We start from the raw sequence: 20101 nt of genomic DNA, 5'->3' as shown, positions 1-20101 counted from the left end.
AGGGTGGCTCCGGGAACGCGAGAGCAAACCGCGGCGAAGCTGGTCTCCTTTCCCGGTTTGCTCTCGCGTTCCCGGAACCCCCCTTGAAGCCGCCCAACAGCGCTGCAGTGTGGCCACATCTAACACCACTTGCAGTGCTGGTTGCTGTAAGTGTGGCCACTCTGCAGCGCTGGCCCTATACAGCTGTACTAATACAGCTGTAACAACCAGCGCTGCAAAATTTTAGATGTAGACATGGCCTATGTCTTTCATGTCTCCTTTGCAAGTGGTCTCTGGAGACTTGACTAGAGATTGTGCCCTGGAGCCTCAGCGTGCAGCCCTGAAATATGAAAAAGTGTCAAAGATTTATGGTAATTGAACACTTTCTCCAGCAGTTAAAACAATACCATTGATCTTGGCTCAAAGCTGAACCAGTCCTTGTAAACAATAAAGAACAGATGGCGGACTTGAAAACAATCTCTATGTTCTGAACGGCAATAAAACTAAAAATGTCCATCTCACTTACACAGGCAGAGTAAGCAAAGACAACAGAGAGAAAGAAGGAGGAGAATAATATAGTGCCACCACAGGTTTGGGTCTTGAAATAATTGTAAAACAATGTCCACACCCACACGAATACCTAGGTAGCTGGTTCTCAACCAGGATTCTGGGGCCCCCTGAGGGGCCATGAGCAGGTTTCATGGGGTCCTCCAAACAGGGCTGAAGTCTGGGGCCCTGAGCACCGCCACTCGGGGCAGAAGCCGAAACCTGACCAATGTAGCAATGTGGTGACCCCTAGGCAATTGTCCTGCTCTAATGCCAGCCCTGGCTTTTATATGCAGAAAAGCAGTTACTGTGGCACAGGTGGGCCATGGAGTTTTTATAGCATATTGGGGAGGTGGAGCTCAGAAAAAAAAAGTTTGAGAATCCCTGACCTAGGTGGTGTATAGTGCTGTTCATCAGTAGGTCTCAAAGCTCTTTAAAAAAGAAAATAAATATTAACCCCACTTGGTTTGCCTCAGCTCTGCTTAAAAAACATTCAGAACAAAGACTGGATCTGTGCAATGAAAAAAAGTGAAGGGACTATCAGCTCCTGCAAAGAAATTACGGTCAGATTTTCTCTCCCACTCTGCTACCTTTGTGCCAGTCCTGTGGTGACAAGGGAGTGGAAATTGCCAGTATCTTGTTCCCATGCTAGAAGTCTCTAGTAGGCAGAGAGTCAGAATAATCAGCTCTGATATGTGTGCTCCCAACCTCTCAGCTCTTAGCATAGAGGGTGGATTGCAGCAGGGAAAAGGTGTGGCTGGAGGTCACTGTGCTCTAGTATCCCCAGCTGGCAAATGGCCTCTAGGGAGCCATTACTGAGCCTAGAGCTAAGCCAGAGGATCAGGGAATCATAACCAACTTCCTAACACCCCCCGCCATAGCTCCCCACTTTGCTATGCCCAGCAGCAAGTGCATGCAGCAGAGAAACAGGGGCCTAAGATTCCACCCTTTAAAAGAAAAAGAAAAAAAGAAGGGTAAAGAGTGGCAGATATCCCATTGCAGCCACATACCTTAATGTGGGCCGGGGTTGGCAGGCTCCTTGGGGAGTTGCCTTAACATCAGTTCCCACATGCCAGACTCCTGAGAGAACAACAAAAAGCAAGAACGTTACAGTTAATTACATATACCCACCCACCAAACCAAGCCTGAACCTCACACTTATCAGTAGGTGGTGCTCCAGATACCACTGCTCCTCCCCTTCCCACTGACCAACCTGGAGATGTCTTGCCAAGGACTGCCAAATGGCAGGGAACTGGCTATGCAGGAGGAGTTCTCCCAAAGGGACAACTTTCCATAAGTTCTCAGCCCAGACAATGCTTTTCTCTGAACCCTAAAATGGGGAGGGGGTGAGAGAGACAGAGAAAGAAAGAAATCCATAGTTCAGTTACTAAATAGGGCCAGATGCTGTAGTTCATTCTCTGGCAATTTCCAGTGAGTAGGGTTGCAGGATCAGGCTGTAGTCTCCACCATTCTTGTACAACCCTCCTACGCAGCCATGTTAAACTGCTCATCCATTTTCTTCTGTCAGAGTCCAAGTTTCCCACCATGGTGCAGGACCAAAAAATTATTGCAAGGGCTGATTTATGTTTGTTCTTACAGAAAAATCCCACTCTAGGGAGTTACAGCTCACATGGTTCCAGCTTAAACAAGGGGAGGTTTGAAACCAGCTGCCAAAATCTCCTGATCATTCCCTGACAAAAACCCCATCCCAGGTGCCAAAACCTTCCAGTCGCTGTCTTTTCCTCCTCCAATTCCATTTCCTGTACTGAGCTCCTTGGCTGCTCCACACTGTGTGAACTCATAGCAGCATTAAATAGATTTGCATCCCAGGGTGCAATTCTACCCTTAAGTTATGTTTTTTTTTTTTTTTTTTTTTTTAAGGCACATTGCTCCCAGTGGTGGAAAGTCTGGAATCTGCAGTGGCACAAAGTTTTTGTAATTTTAGCTCCCCCATGGATTTACAGCTGATCAGGGCAGCTCCAAACATATACATTGGGAATTGATGGAGAGGGCATAGCCAGGACATTAGGTGGATGCACTGATTCAAAACATCCTATGGGCAGTCTCACTGCTAGGCTTTCGGTGTGATTCTCCTGGTGATGCTAGTCCAAACATTTATCATTAACAATCTCTTGAGCCAAGGCACAAAATCAATCCCTATCTTAAATGCTCTATTTACTTAAATCTAGCAGAGCTCTTTAAATTGAAGGCACAAATGAAAATAACTTTATTGCTAGCATAGGCAGAGTGGAGTAACTAGGAGCTCAGCGTAGGAACCAGATGTGGAGTTTGGGAGAGGGACTCCAAGGAGAGTATTAAAGAGAAGAGAGAACCTGGAAGAGTGGACAGTAGTATTGCTTGCATGGAAACATTGGTGTAGGCAGGCTGCTTGTACAGGAGGCCGCTGTCTTCCATACAGCAATTGTTCAGGCCCAGGTTAGAGTATGGCTGTCCAGACCCTGCCTATGATTTTATCATATTCTTGTTTCTCATTTCAGGCGGGTGCTGTTTTTATTCTTTCTACACCCTTGACTGAATTGCAAGAAAGCCTAACAAGCTCAGTTATAGGGGTTATTGGGTTTTTTAGCACAATATAAAAAAGGTTTTAATATTTCTGATCTATAAGCGCTTTCTAGGCCACAGTCTCAGCTGGCATAACTCACCCTAGCACAACAGAAGTGAAAGGCACAATCCTGATTTACACTGACTGAGGACCGGGCCCTCTGAAGTTATCACAAAGATGGAAAAGAGAGGAATTATTTTTTTAGTTGTAAAGTACAAATAAAAACTAAATCTGGGGGATACACCATAAACTGTGAGAGCAGAATTCCCTCCATTAGATGTTTAATAGGCTAACAGCAGATTAAAAGGGTGAAAATAAAATATTCCCATTCGCAGCTTCAGGCAATGAATGAATTGATGAGCCTTTCAGAACAGTGATATTCCTGAGATTTCTCACAAGGTGAGAGAATTACTTATATGAATGTGTTTGCAGAATAAGCAACTGGAACCCCAATCCTGCAAATTAATGGTGGCTCTCCATTGATTTCAGTTTAGTGTTTCCTTTAATCTTCTGGGTGATTATGTCCCACTTTATTCACTGTTTTGCATATCATACAGTTTCTAACCCAGACTTGCTATCATTTTATTTCATAACAACGTAGAGCCCAACAACACTGACTGTAATAGAGATGTCAGTAATGTGACACCAGTGACACCTGCATTCCACAGGACACCAAGATCATCCCCATCCTTTAGTAAAGACACCACACCCTTTCTGAAGGCTCCAAACTCCACTTGACATAAAAGCAGCTCAATGCTGTCACAGATGTTCCCCTGTTCAGCTAATGGATGCCATACAATACACATCTGCCCTTCGTGCACAGACCCTTTCTGGATAGTGCATCTGAGATGTGTTAATGGTATCCAACCACTAACAGCTCCTAGTCAAAAGATCTTTCAGCATATACTTTACAGTTGTCTAAACACAGGATACCTCATTATACCACAAAACAATCAAACAAGTTTTAAGGTGATATACTATATCTCCATAGGTGCAGCTGCTTAATAAGCTGAATACTAGACTGAACTGTTTTTTGGATAGTGTGTTTGGAATTGACATTTCAGATTCAGATGAGCATTTACTAATTTCATTTTTTCCCTTTCATCTGCCTGTGCAAGCTGTATACTTGTATTAGTGCAGCCATTAAACAGTTAAGGTCTGATTCTGCTCTCATTTACACTGGCTTAATTCCACTGATATCAGTGGAGTTACTTCTGATTTGAACTGGCATCTAGATTAGGCCCAACAGGCTTTCTGGCTCTCTCCCCCTTGCTCCCAGCTAGCTCTAGTTCCCAGTGATTAGAAATATTTTAGTTGCCTAAAGACTGCAAGCTTAATGTTTCCTGTCTTCTGGGTGACAAAAGAAGCCATTAAGAACAAGGCTCTTGTACAGCTGCTGTCCATTTGTTAGCTAATTTAGCTCCTCCCTTCTCCTCCCAAACTCACCTGGACTGCATTTCTAACTACAAAATCTACTAAGGGAAGTCTGACATCATCACATGTGAAGGGTGAATCAGCCTAGCCCGTAGCATAGTTTGGTAATCAGTTTATGACTGTTCACCACAGCTCAGCCCTGTCTAAACTGGCAAAGGAAACAATGTGAGCACCCTGTAACTAAGAAACTTGTTTCAACATGTTTCAGAATAGCAGCAGTGTTAGTCTGTATCCAAAAAGAACAGGAGTCCTTATGGCACCTTAGAGACTAACACATTTATTTGAGCATAAGCTTTCATGGGCTACAGCCCACTTCATCGGATGCATGCAGTGGAAAATACAGTAGGAAGATATATACACACAAATGACATGAAACAATGGGTGTTACCATACACAAGCTAATGAGAGTGATCAGTTAAGGTGAGCTATTACCAGCAGGAGAGGAAAAAAAACTTTTTGTAGTGGTAATCAAAACGGTCCATTTGCAGCAGTTGACAAGAAGGTGTGAGGATCAGTGGGGGGTGGGGAAATAAACATGGAGAAATAGTTTTACTTTGTGTAATGACCCATCCACTCCCAGTCTTTATTCAAACCTAATTTAATGGTATCAATTTTGCAAATTAATTCCAATTCAGCAGTCTCTCATTGGAGGCTGTTTTTGAAGTTTTTTTGTTGTAATATTGCGACTTTTAGGTCTGTAATCAAGTGACCAGGGAGATTGAAGTGTTCTCCAACTGGTTTTTGAATGTTATAATTCTTGACATCTGATTTGTGTCCATTTATTCTTTTATGTAGAGACTCTCCGGTTTGGCAAAGGTATATGGCAGAGGGGCATTGCTGGCACATGATGGCATATATCACATTGGTAGATGTGCAGGTGAACGAGCATGTTTCAGCATGTATCATTGATAATGCAATTTAAATTGCAAGTGTAGACGTGGCCTGAGAGACCTGTTACTCAGCTCCACCTAGTGGAACTATCTGTTAATGTGAGTCCTGTAATTTTATCTAGGTAGATGTTGAGTTGGGATGGCTGAGATCTGTTTTGTTTAATTGTATCTTCTCTCTCTCTTTATAATCATACTTTAAATTAGGGGTAGGCAACCTATGGCACAGGTGCTGAAGGCGGCACGTGAGGTGACACTCACACTGCCCAGGTCCTGGCCACCAGTCTGGGGGCTCCTCATTTTAATTTAATTTTAAATGATGCTTCTTAAACATTTTAAAATCCTTATTTACTTTACATACAACAATAGTTTAGTTATATATTATCGACTTATAGAAGAGACCTTCTAAAAACGTTAAAATGTATGACTGGCACACGAAACCTTAAATTAGAGTGAATAAATGAAGACTCGGCATGGCACTTCTGAAAGGTTGCCAATCCCTGCTTTAAATGAATAAGAACCACCAACTTATGAACAAAGGTAACCCAAGTAATCATATATTCACCTGTTACCCTGGTCCTTTCCTTCCTGTTGTTGTTGAGTCTTCAGAATGGGAGCTCTGAGTGGGGCCCCAGGGCCATGCCTTCCTATCTGTTTGGAGAGCACCTGAGTAACCTGAGACCTCTCACTGCTCCTGCAATAAAGTAAATAATGATGATCACAGTAATAAATAAATATGTGCTCACACTGTGTGTATGAGAACAACTAAAGCAGCTATAAGCCTGAGCAGCATTTTGGAGCTGGAATCTGTTTGGGGAGTGTTTGGATTGGGATTCAGTTTGGTCCCATGAGCATCATAGGATAGGGCCAAGCTATGAAAATTGGACCGGTAATTAAACTTTGCCATAATTTGGAGCTTGATTCTGGCTGGGACTGAACTTTGATTTAAAGGGACACTGGAAAGTCAATTTAAATTCAGAATTTAGGTTTCACAAATTCTAAGTTCAGTGGAAATGTTTCCAGGAAATGTCTCAGGATTTTTTATTATTATTCAAATAATAATACTTTGCTCTTTGCATTTAAATGTTTCCCTTTGCAATGCAAACAAGGCAGCATTCTGCTACTGCAGGAGAACCGGAAAGCATAATGAACTCATAACAAAAGTGAATGTAAAGAAAGCGTCAGGGTTAATAGTGAAAAGCAAATGTGGTTGTTTCCCCGAGAGTTGGTCATCTTCAATACTCAAAAGTATTAAAATACCGGTGAGGACATGTATTTACAATGTATGTAAAATACTTCTTTAAAAACAATGTCCTTTTATGGGAAGTTCTGGAAGTACTATTTGTTGCTGGAGGAGGACAGTGTGTAATAGTGATTCATATGCTGTTTTTGTTAAGTAAAGGCATGTTCTGAGTGGCTTCTGATTCCTCAGTAGCAAAAAATCCATAGGTAGGCAATGCTTAGATCTTATATGCTGTAGCACTTTTCATCCTCCAAGTGTTTTACAAACATTAACTCATTTGTGTTGTGTTTTAGTTATGTAACTGTTATTCATTTATTTGTACCACTCTATTATTAACATAGCGCCTAGAGGCCAAATGAGATCAGGGCCCTATTGTGTTGAGCATACACTAAGGCCTGATCGGCACTTAAGGTTAGGTCGATATAGCTATGGTGCTCAAGGGTTGGGAAAAATCCATACTCCTGAGTGCTGTCGCTGTGCTGACCAAACCCCTGGTGTCAGTGCAGCTAGGTCAATAGAAGAATGCTTCCATCAATGTAGCTACCGTCACTTGAGGAGGTGGTGTTACTGCAATGATGGAAAAACCTCTTCCGTCACTGTAGGAAGTGTCTACACTACTGTGCTATAATCCCAGAGCCGTGTCGTTGTATCATTCCTTAATGGCTATTAGCCAGGATTGGTAAGGAATGGTGTCTTGAGCCTCTGTTTGTCAGAGGGTGGAGATGGATGGCAGGAGAGTGATCACTTGATCATTACCTGTTAGGTTCATTCCCTCTTGGGCACCTGGCATTGGCCACTGTCGGTAGACAGGATACTGGGCTGGATGGACCTTTGGTTTGACCCAGTATGGCCATTCCTACGTTTTTATAGACATGGCCATAGAGAGAGACAGTCCCTGCCCTGAAGCGCTTACATTTTTCATGACGCAAAAAGGATGGGAGGGAATTAGGCATGGGGAGGTGAAATGACTTACCCAATTTCTAAAAGCAAGTTAGTAGCAGAGTCAGGAATAGAACTCATGTTTCCTGAGTTCCAGCCCATCACCCAAGCCTTTGGGCAGCACTGCCTCCCATAAATGTCTAAGGATTTGCCTGCAGAAATAGGCAGCCATTTGGGGCTGGTTCAGAGCAGAACACTACATTATAGACGCACAGCTCCTGTACTGTCTCAAACAGACCTTGCTTTGAGTCTTTGCATAGTCTCTCAATCCAAAGTAAAGTTAATTTGGACTGAACATACTGGCTTTCTCTTTAAATATATGAGAGCTGTAGATTGTCTACAGTCTGAATTCAGTTGGACCGCTCATGTGCCTAGTGAATGTTACAGTCATATGTAAACATGTGCAAGTTTTGAGACCAAGTGAGGTTTGGCATCTGTCTGTCTGTGCTAGGGTTTTCTATAGGACCCTGCACTGGCACTGACATACAATGGTAAAAAACATGGATCTATTTGTTAAATCATGAAGGCTGAGAGTAAAAGCATTTCTTCCAGTTTAATAAATGAATGTCTGCACAGTGCTTTGAAGATGCAGAACACTATATGAATGCTAATGTTATTATTAATAATTGTACTCAGCATGAAGAATTTGCCCATGGCTGTGAAGAACAGCACCAGTCACTCCCGCAGCAGTGGCAGGAATTTGTAATTTAAAGGGCTAGCATGTTATGCAATGAGACACATTTCAGATGTGAATTTTACTCCCCCCTCTTAATTTTTTCCTATTTGGTTTAAATTCTCTTCTTCCAGAATCCACTTTACTAGGATTTAAGAAAAAAAATGGATGGCACACTGGTTACAAATGATATCTCAGGAGGTGATGCATGCTTGATTACAACAGTACCTGACCACTTACAGGTGATTAAAGTGAATGCTATGTTGGGCTTGAGGAGGCATTTCCTCCCAGGGCATATTGAGAGGGACTTTAGGAGGGAATGTATTTCTATTATGTGCTCTGGGGGAAATCATACATTAGGATCAGGAATTACACAATCACTTCCTGCAACTGTGTGGGAGAAACATTGCTGATGGACATTTAAAAAACATTTTATTCTAGGTTTGGAAATGATGCCAATGGGTAAACAGGTCACTGATCCATGCAGTAGATTTTGTCTTTGAAATTCATCACTGTTCAATGGCACCTCACCTATAGGGCTGATTTCTTCTGGGGGGCTTAAAAGGGTGACTGCCTCTATGGTAAACCTTTGTCCTTGACCTAGAGACAGTGGATTCCATTCCTTCCCAGGGCAGCTCATCTCTTGTGAAGTGTTCTGTTTGTCTTTGTCCATTTCCAGCTGGTAAACGCAGCACCAGGCTGTTTGTCTTCAGTCTGCTAATTCTGTAAGTACAGGTGAAGCAAATATTTTGCTTTGTTACTGTGTGTATTTAAATAATCTATTGCCTCTCAGCATCTTGCATGTACATTTTAATTAGCACAATCCCTCCATTATTTTTTTTAATTTAAAAAAAGATCAGTTATATGAAGGTCTTGATTGCCTGGCAAGTGTAATAAATTTGTAAGTGTTGGGTGATTGCTCTTTCAAGTGAATGTGGCACTTACGTGTTTGTTTTTGTTCTATTTAGGTTCAGTTTTCAGAGTTATATAACTGTTCTCTTTGGCTCATAATCACGGTTTCAGATTAACTATGGCCATGCTGCCTTTTGTTGGGGAGTTGACATATGACTAAACCACGTGACACATCTTGTTTCCTATTCCTGAGTATTTGTTGATTGAGAAGTTTGCTACAGAGACGGCATTTAGTCCATGGCAAAAAAGGAGAGAAATCAAGGTCCTGATTCTAGTCTCTGAAATGGCTTTGAGACTGATGAGTGGAGGGCTGTTTGCAGTGTCCTTATAGCCATATTGGGCCACGGATATGGAAGAGACAAGGTGGGTGAGGTAATATCTTTTATTGGTTCAACTTGTGTTGGTGAAAGAGACAAGCTTTCGAGTTTCACAGAGATCTTCATGAGGGCTATCAATTCTGGGAAGTAATATTGTAGAACTGTATTGGATGTGATTGTGGGTGTAAGCATCTCTGAAAATCAGGCCTTTTAAAACATCTCCACCAATTTGATTCAAAATAAATACAGAACAAACAACCTTTCCTCAACCTTGTTTATGTAGGACCTACAGTATTTTGTGCTCTGCTATTAGAGTGCATAGAAGTAAAGGCCTCAAACCTGCAAACACTTAACTTATCTTATATTTGAGGACAGAGCTTGGCAAAATTTTTCATGCACAACTTTTTTAAGGCAAAAAATGCCGATTCTGTGACACCAAAACATTTCTTGAATGTGTCAATTTTGTCAATGTTTTTGTTTAGGAGAAAAATTTAAGAATTCAGAAAAAAAATCAAAATGACCAGTTTGGACATTTTCAGAACAAAATGTTTTGATTTTTCTTTTTTTGATTTGAAACAACTTTTCATTTCAAAATTACCTTTAATTTTATTTTTAAAAATTTCAAAAATATTTTAAAATGCTTCAGACTGAAACAAAATGATTTGACCAGAAATGATTTGTCCTAAATTTTCAAAATTGTCAATGAACCCAAAAGTCCATTTTTGCATTCAGTTCTGCTGGATAGCTTCACTGCATAAGGATTTGCAAAATAAGGGCCTGTGGTCTGTATCCACCCACACTGAGCCCTATTGAAGTCAGTAGGGTTCTTAGTGGCTGCAGGGTCTGTTCCCCTTGCAAAGTAACTTGCAGAACAGTGGTTTCATTAACAAACCTATTTGCCACAGCTCTGCTACAGTACTCAATGATGGACCATTGATGCAATCAGCTAATAAGAAAAGTTGCATAATTTTTAATCTTTAATGGAAATCTGGGGTGTCGGTAATGGTGGACATGAGAAATTGCCTGAACCAAAACCTTGCATCTAAACTCCAGATGTGGGTCCTGGTTTAGATTTAATTTTGAATCTCTCCCTCAAATGTGTCAAATTCAAACAACTTGACGCTTAGGGAAGTTTAGATTTGGATCTAGATTTCAAATCCAAAAGTGTGGGAATGTTCAGGTCTGGGCAACTGGTTTTGACCACTGAAGAGATATGAAATTAGGAGCTGGAATTTTTGTTCTGACTCATCCTGTGCGGGTGTGGAGAGAGAATGCTTGTAAAGTCCAGAAGACAAAGAGAAAAAGGCAAGAAAAATAAAAATGTGGGAGAAAAAGGCAAGAAAAATAAAAATCCCCTTTCAAGCTTTGGAAAAAGTATTATAATTACTGGAAAAAAATAATTAAAAACGTACTTGAAAATGTCCAAACAAAATGTAGAGTTCTATCAAACAATCTAGCCCAGTAACTTCTCAGAGGGGCAAAGCAGCATCGTGCAGACTACAATCCATATGGAAAGAATCTTGAAAATCCTGTGTGTTATCACACCTGTAATTGATAACCAGCCCTGCTGTCAGAGCATCAGGTAAACAAATGCTACTCCAGAGAGCAAGAGGGAGGGCAAAGCCACTCATCAAAACAAAGGGGCAAGAAAGAGAGAGGAGAATGTGGATCTCTTGAGGGGGAGTTGGTAATCAGGGAACAGCCCTAAAAACCAGGAGGAGAGGGGCTTTAGGGATGGGGCTGAGGGGGGAGTGCTTTCTGGGAATGTGCACTTGGGAGCATAGAAGAGGTTGATCTGCTGATTGAGACAGGTACAGATCAGCTCTGAAGTGAAGGCAGTTGGGTAAATTTCCCTGTGTTTGTTCTGTCATAGTGGATAGTGATGTAACATGATGCACTCCTGTGTAAACTGGCTTGGAAACTTCATTGGATCATTTTTATTTTGGATGCCATCATGGATAGAAAAGGAGGTTGTCTGGATTATACTCTGAGTATTGGATTTAATTTGAAATCTACAGGCAGCAGCTCCCCATCAGATCAGACAGCTCAGCTTCTGCATATGCTGGGAGAGAAAGCAAGGAGTGTAAAAGACATGGCTTTTCACATTTGAAAAAAAATTCCATCTTTTCAATTGTTTATAAGAAGTAGCTCTGTTATATATGAACGGAATGCTTTTATTTAGCCCATTGAAGAAATTAATTGGCTGAATTAGACAATATGTCCATATGACATTCTAAGAAAGATTAATATATTTTTGTGTTACTCCCACTTCTGGTGTGGTCCCCCAGTTAAGCTTTGGCAGCCACTCTTGGAATAAAATTATATTTTCAATTTTATGGCACATTTGCAGGTCTAGATCACACGGCTGGGGAAGAGGGGCAGCCTTTGACAGCAAAGTGGAGAAAAGGGAAGGGATATGTTGTAGAACTGGAAATATTTGTTGAAATTCATTATCCCTCTGATTTGAGGGAAAAAATCTGAACTAATTTTTGCTAGTTATATCTAGTAATAGGCAAGAATTTACCTGCTGAGCATAAAAATAAAATAATGTGCCTGTGAGCAGTCTCTTATGCAAAAATAAATGGGTATTTCCATAATAACCCTCTACAGTGTGTGTATATATAACAATCTGCTTCTCCTTTGCCTGTGTTTATGTAACCTAGAAACTGTCCTCAGCCTTATAAAAGTACATAGTTTGCCATGGTTGCTCACCACATGGAATATGGTGGCATTAATAGTAGTGGAATAGGTCTAGTATTAATAAATTATTAGAATTTATATTGCAGCAGTGCCCAGAAGCCTGCATCAGATCAGGATCCTATTGTGCTAACTGCTGTCCAAACACACTGCAAGAAACAGATCCTACCCTGAAGAGCTTACACATGACTCAATTTCAACCCTGGTAATGGAAATGACCACCAAAAAAAAGCTTACTGAGCAAGTCCTCTTTATCCCTAGCCAATCTCACATTGCCTTCCATCAGAAAATGTCATGCCCTGAACTCTTCTAAGAGTGACTGATTGCGTTTTCCATCTGCTTTCAATTAACTGAGACAAAGGACCCAGTTTCAGTTAAACTTATCAAAGGTACGAGTTATAAGAGGGCCAGACATGGTACTTCAGCCACAGGCATGTCTGTCATCTTTTCTCTCCAGCATCAAGTGCTTTGGCTTTACTTCCTTTTCCCTCAGAGATGCTTGTGCTTGAATATTGTTTTCTCTTGCCCAGACTTCATCAAAGTCAGCAGGCCTTCCTGGAAGCCACTTCTCCCATCTGTCTCTCTTTTGAAGCTTTGCCTTGCCATTTGTTATCAGGAAGCTGGAATGTGTTGGGTTTGTAATGAAACAAATTTTTTGGGCTTCACCATGGTCAAAAGGGAGGATTAACTAAAGGAAAAAGCTAGCAGTGTACTACAGAATGAGCGAAATCTTGTTTGTTTGTTTGTTTATTTGATCTAACACAGGGGTAGGCAACCTACGGCACATATGCCGAAGGCAGCACATAAGCTGATTGTCAGTGGCACTCACATTAACTGGGTCCTGACCACTGGTCCGGGGGGGTCTGCATTTTAATTTAATTTTAAATGAAGCTTCTTAAATTACATACAACAATAGTTTAGTTATATATGACAGACATAGAAAGAGCCCTTCTAAAAAGGTTAAAATGTATTACAGGTCTGTCGTATCTTACGCACATTTAACATGCGCAATTTCAGCTTTACGCAGTCGGCAAAAAAAAAAAAAAAGAAAAATAACAATTTTAGTACAGTACCTGCAGTGCGGGCGTTTCCGCCCGCCATTATACTCAATGTAATTTTGACTATACGCAATTTTTGCTTTACACACTGACTGTGGAACGTAACCCCAGCTTAATATGTGACAGACCTGTACTGGCACACAAAACCTTAAATTACAGTCAATAAATGAAGACTCGGCACACCACTTCTGAAAGATAGCCGACCCCTGATCTAACAGGTCCCCTTTCCCCACAACGTCTCATTTTTAGGCCAAATCTTAGTTCTCCAAAACTGCATCCATCTGCTTTTAAAAATTCAAGACCAATACCAGGGACAGTTTGGGCTTGTCTACACTGGCACTTTACAGTGCTACAACTGTCTTGCTCAGGGGTGTGAAAAAACACCCCCTGAGCGCTGCAAGTTTCAGTGCTGTAATGTGGCAGTGTAGACAGTGCACCAGAGCTGGGAGCTGCACTCCCAGCACTGGTAGCTACACCCCTCATGGAGGTGGCTCTCCCAGCACTCTGCCAAGACTACGCAAGCCCCGTTAAAGCACGTCTGCTTTAGGATTTATGTTTTATTTTATTCAAGCTGCCAAATTTCAGAGGACTGCAAAAGGCTGTGTTTTTGGCATAGACACACTTAATGGATTTGATTCACTTTCTCAGTAGGAAATTTGTATGGTGCAAAAATTTAAAGAAATAAAATAGAAAGTAAAAGGAAATTAAAAAATAAATAAAAATTTCTGTTTATCTGAATGTCTCATGAGACCATTTCTGCACTGCTAACAACTGCTTTATCACTCCCCATTGCTGGCTGCTGCTGTCTTCTTTTTCTACTTTTTCACTCTGTCACTTGAAAATTCTAGGACCTTGATGGAAAAGTCCTATAGATATTAATAGGAAGTGAATCTATTGGGGTTTATAGAAACATGAGAGTAGTCTTTAGAAACTATTCAAAAACCAATAGAATTGAATGGGAAAATACTGTCCTTTCTATTTGTTCTTTTAACCTCTGCATAGAATTAAGTAGCGGGGCTATAACTGTATATTAAATGCTATAAGCAGATACAAAAAAAAAGTCTAGAAAAATTAGAATTTTCCATTAATTCTGTACCTAAGCTATTTGATGCCTAAGTGAATGTGTTTTAAACTGTGAAACATTTCGGTGGAAAGCAAAATCTCTGTTTTATATTCTTGGGAATGTCACAAAAATGGGCTCACTATTTGCTGCTCTCACAGTCTCTGAAAGGAGAGAGAGAATCATCAATCATTTTCACTCAGCTCTCCCACATTCTAATAATTTGCAGTGTTTTCCAAAGTCATAACTCATTCCAGATGATTTTCTTAATTTTTAATTTTAATCTTTGTTTCTAGTCTATAAAACTAGGGCTTTCTGTCTCTTTGCATTCTTCCCTGATGTGTTTGAATGCCCCAAATTTCTGGCAAAAGATTATACTGAGTAACCACTGGGTGGCCCCATAGGATTCTGCATAAAAAGATCTCAAACTTTTTATGTCATGGTCTAAATCTTGATAGAGAGATTGTCTTGTGGACACGTCCACTCTCAAGTCATCATTGAGTGAATCACCTTCCTCCACATTAGTAATTATATAGTATCCTTGTGGCAACTACAGCAATTGCTTACATGGTAAATTGACATATTAGTAAAGTATTTATAAATACATTAAAGATTGTGAAGCTCTTTGAGATCTACTGATAGACTCTGTGAGTTAGGTGATATTATTATTTTATATTAGCTTTTTAAACTAAAATGTATCAGCTGGAAACAAGGAGAAGACATCTGCCAGGGCTCTTCTGACCACCAATAATTATCCTCTGGATCACAGTTTGAGAACCCTTGCTCAAAGTCAGTAGCTCTCCTGTGGTGAGGCTGGCCTTCAGGCATGATCCCTTACTGTCTTCACACAGAGGATCAATGAAACCCATGGAAAGCGGTTTCCCTTTCTTTGTTTTACAGTTAACTGTATTGCAGAACCTAGCACTGAATATTCATTTAAATTCTCAGAAGGCAGATCTTCATTAGGGGACCAGATCCAAAGTCCATTGAGGTCAATGGAAGTCCTTCTACTGACTTCAGTGGACTTTGACTCAGGCTCTTGCTGAATCCAACATAACCATAACCCAGCAAAGAAGTACTATTTCCCAGCTCTCCTGTCTGATGAAAATAAAATGCTCTTCACAAAAGTGTTTCCAAGAATTACCCTTTAATCTTGCATCATATTTATTGAGGTGAGGTGGAAGGATTTATGGGGTGCTTTAGATTTATGCCACCATCTGAGAGAATGTGTTCTAAGGAACATTATTTTATTTATCTAATAGCACCGAAAATGTGCAAGATGCTTTGCCAATAGTAAGAAGATAGAGTACCTGTCCTGAAGAATTTGCAGGTCTAGATCCTGCATCATGCCCCTTCCAAGCCAGACGCCTACTCCAGCATGAGACAAAGACTGAATTGTGGATAAGGATGTGATGTATCAAGAAGCAAGTGATTAATTTTACCATGGGCTTTATTAGTTCCATGATTTTTTTGTTAATATAATTTAATCATATGTTTTGCTAGTTCTTCTTAAGAGGTAGGGCACTAGTGTAGCCTATGTAGGCCTGGGGGAAGAAGGGTGTTTTAAGGAGAGAAGGTGGAGACAAGGACCAGATGTGGATTCCTAATGGTCAAAACTTTGAAAAGTGTGTCAACAATATGTAGCTTGCATGCACCAGTTGGGGATTTGTATGCGCAACCCTCTATCGGTGTACATTACACATACACTTTTGAAAATTTGGTGTAATATGTAGTTTTCACTGCATCTTTTGTATTCTTATTTTTATGACAGGGTTATTCTTAGAGGCGTGTGAAATATTTCTAAGGAAGCAGGGCATAAAGAGAATCTCAACTGGCTGTAAGTGTTTCATCACTAACTTGAATCTCAGCTTTGTTGAAAGGGTCACACATTTTTGGGGCTACTTAATGAGACAACCATTTATTTTGTATGAGCACTATCATATGAAATCTAGCAGTTTGGGCTGAGTTTGATTTTGTGTCTTGTTCTGAATCTGAAAGTCAGTGAAAATCTTATGAAGTGCAGAACTTCATAAAGAGAAGCCAAAGAATAGGTCGGGAAGAATCCCTGCAAACCCAAACTGCAGAATCGCTTATAGCTCTCTTTATTTCTGCCTCTTCCTGTGCCTCTAATACTGTGGGAGACACATAGGCTGTGTACTTGGGCTCTTCCTGTCCCACACTTTTCTTGTTTCCACGTTTGGATTTTTATTAGATTATCTATCCTTGATTTTATTCTGCCATGAGGAAACAATCGTTAAAGTCATTAACTGGGCAAAGGGGATGGATGGCTGACCTGTTATACCAGAAATGGCCCAAACTTTTTCAGGATGCTTAAAAGGTGACTGCAGAGTGTATTTACTCTTATGCTTGTCAGTTTTTGTTCGTTTTAATTTTTTCCTCCAGATTCACTGTTTTAAGGCCAGAAGATCTAGTCTGACCTCCTGCATAACACAGGTCATGGAATTTCATCTGGTTTCTCCTCTTTTGGGCCAATAACTTATGTGTGGCTAAAGCATATGTTCCAGAAAGGCATCTGGTCATGATTCAAAGACATCAAGAGAGTCTTTGTTTCAACGATTAATCACTGTGACATTCTGTACCTCGGGGGGCGGAGGGGGCACCCTACACCTACACCTACATGTTCATCTTTATAAAATGATTGTGTGGTATCCAATGCAAAGTTTGTCATGTTGGGTGTCTTCAGAAGGCTCATAATGCATGATAAAAGAGAAAGACATTTTGCCATGCTCTCTCTTCCACCTGCATCTACAGACACCACCACCACTACCAAGCAACTGAAACGCTGATCAAAGGGGAAAGCCTGACTAAAAAGTAACCAGCCAGCCTGTGGTGAGAAACATCTAAGTTTTTAAGGGCATTGAAAGTGTTAAGATCAGCTTAGAATGCGTTTTGCTTTTATTTCATTTGACCAAATCTAACTTGTTATGCTTTTACTCATAAGCACTAAAAATCGATCTTCATAGTTAATAAATCAGTTTGTTTATTCTATCTGAAGCAGTGCGTTTGGTTTGCAGAGTGTCAGAGGTGCTTCTTGGGATAACAAGCCTGGTACATTTCAATTTCTTTGTTAAATTGACAAACTTATATAAGCTTCAAAGAGTCCTGTGGCACCTTATAGACTAACAGACGTTTTGGAGCATGAGCTTTCATGGGTGAATACCCACTTTGTCAGATGCATGTCAGTGAGTATTCACCCACGAAAGCTCATGCTCCAAAACGTCTGTTAGTCTATAAGGTGCCACAGGACTCTTTGCTGCTTTTACAGATCCAGACTAACACGGCTACCCCTCTGATACTTATATAAGCTTGCAGCATCCAGTCGGCATAACTGGACACTGCAAGATGGAGGTTCCTAGGGTTGTTTCTGGGACCAGAGATATTGGCTAGTGTCATTCGCTTGCAAGTAGCTGGGAGCAGCTTACATGCCAGAGGCTGTGCATGAACAGCCCAGGAGTGGGGGTTCTCAAAGCAGAGCAGGGTAAGGCTGGCTCCCAGAGTCAAGGACTGGAGAGGCCTAGCAGACCACCGGTCCAGATAACACCGGAGGGGAAGGTCACAATCACTCTCTCTGTGTTTTGGTTTTTTTAAAACTGTCTAATTTCTAATTTGAATTTGTCTGGCTTTAACTTCCAGCCATTGGTTCTTGTTATGGCTTTCTCGGTTAAAGAGACTTTTAGCACCAAGTACTCTCTCTCAACATAGGTACTTTTATACACTGTAATCAAGTCACTTCTAAGTCTTCATTCTGATAATTAAATTGGCTTAAAGAACTTAATCACTGTAAGGCATTTTCTTCAGCCCTCAAATAATTTTGTGGCTGTTTTTCTGCTTCCTCTCCCATTATTCAACATCCTTTTAAAAATACAGACACCAGAACAATGTGCAGTATTGCAGTGTTTTTTCCTCACCAGTACCGCATACAGTGGTAAAATTGCCTTCCTACTCCTACTCCATGGTTTATGTAGCCGACGACCACTTTAGTCCTTTTGATCATGGCATTGCACTGGGAGCTTATGTTCAGTTGCTGGTCCACTGTGGCCCCTACATTCTTCTCAATGTCACTACTTGCCAGGACACAGTCCCCCATTCTCTAGCTATGGTTCGCATTTCTTGTTCCTAGATGTATAACTTTGCATTTGGCTGTACTGCGGTCCCTTCTAACCCTATGATTCTATGATTAAGAAGTATTTTGTTTGGATGGTCCTAAGATACCGAACAATCCAGATCATGCTGTATATGACAGCTATACCCTCATCACTATTTACCCTCCACCAGTCTTTGTCATCTATGCATTTTATTAGCAGTGATTTTATATTTGCTTCCAGATTATTGATAAAAATATCAAAAAGCATCAGGGCTAGAACTAATCCCTGCACAACCCCAATAGAAATCCTCCATTGGATGATGACTCTCCATTGATAACTACTTTTTGAGAGCTATCAGTTAGCCCGTTTTTGTAATCCATTCACTGAGTGCTTTATTGATATTTTATAGTGCTAAATTTTTCATCAAAATGTCATGTGGAACTAAATTTTAGACATCTTACAAAAGTCAATTACATCTACACAAATACCTTTATCAACAACATCTGTATCTCATTAAAGATTAAAAACAGGTTTGTTTGACGAGACCTATTTTCCACAAAAGCATGTTGACTGACATTAATTATATTCCTATCTTTAATTCTTGACTGAATCCGATATCAGCTTTTCCATAATCTTGTCCTGGATTTACATTAGACTAACTAGCCTGTAGTTTCCCAGGTCATTTGCTTTCCCTTTTTGATTACTATCACAATATTAGTGCTCCTCTAGTCTCCTGGAGTTTCCCCAGTTTTTCTGAAGGTGACTCCCTCCTCAGTATAATCAGAGGAGGTGTCTCGTGGGATTTCACTGCAGCACATCAGCTCTCATCGGGAGCTGCTGTCTGCCACAGACCTTGACAAACAAAATAGTTGATCCTAGTGCTGCTGTATTAAGTATCTTTAGGCTTATTGATCCCTCTGATTGCCTCTCTGACATTAAATCTACCATTTGACCTGTATGTGCCTGTTAATTTTATACAGCACATTTAGCCTCTAAAATTGCGTTCTGCAATGACTAATACTTTACACTACAGAGGCACACTTTACTCACCCTCCCCCTGCCATGGTGTATCAGAACTCCATATTCACTCTCAAGAGTTTATCTTCATCTTCGAGTATGGATTGGGAAGGGTGACTCGGCCACTGTATCATTTTACCAAGCTATCTCTAACCATATTATAAACAATGAATCTGATTAAGTACAGCATAATTATCAGGCCAGGCAGCCATTTGTTTATTTCCTTTGTATTAGCCACTGTGAAAAAGCATAAGAGAGATGCGGAGTGACACAGTGTAAATTGAGCCCCCACAATGATAACATAAGAACAGGCATTGGGTCAGACCAATGCCCCATCTAGCTCAGAATCCTGTCTTCTGACAATGGCTGGTGCCAAATGCTTCAGAGGGAGTGAACACAACAGGGCAATTTATCAAGTGATCCATCCCCTATCCAGTCCCAGCTTTTGGCAATCAGAGGGTTAGGGACACCCAAAGGTTGTCTCCCCTGACCACCTTGTCTAATAGACAGTGATGAACCTATACTCCATGAACCTATCTAATTCTTTTTTGAGCCCAGTAATACTTTTGGCCTTCACAACATCCTCTAGCAATAAGTTCAACAGGTTGACCGAGCATTGTGGGAAGATGTACTTCCTTATATTTGTTTTTAAATGTGCTGCCTATTAATT

At 40.7% G+C, this 20101-nt stretch overlaps 1 long non-coding RNA gene across 1 annotated transcript; it reads right to left on the bottom strand.

The window, feature by feature from the left end:
* Nucleotides 1-240: 240 nt before the first annotated feature.
* Nucleotides 241-6086, bottom strand: LOC115652594. Its single transcript, XR_004000693.1, has 4 exons — nt 5975-6086; nt 1739-1855; nt 1536-1605; nt 241-319 (listed from the first exon to the last, which is right to left on the bottom strand). It is a non-coding gene; the product is annotated as an uncharacterized LOC115652594 (long non-coding RNA).
* Between the last annotated feature and the right edge of the window lie 14015 nt (nt 6087-20101).

The sequence above is a fragment of the Gopherus evgoodei genome, chromosome 5 (genome assembly GCF_007399415.2).
Source record: "Gopherus evgoodei ecotype Sinaloan lineage chromosome 5, rGopEvg1_v1.p, whole genome shotgun sequence".
Lineage (NCBI taxonomy): Eukaryota > Metazoa > Chordata > Testudines > Testudinidae > Gopherus > Gopherus evgoodei.
This window is presented reverse-complemented; position numbering and strand designations above follow the sequence as displayed.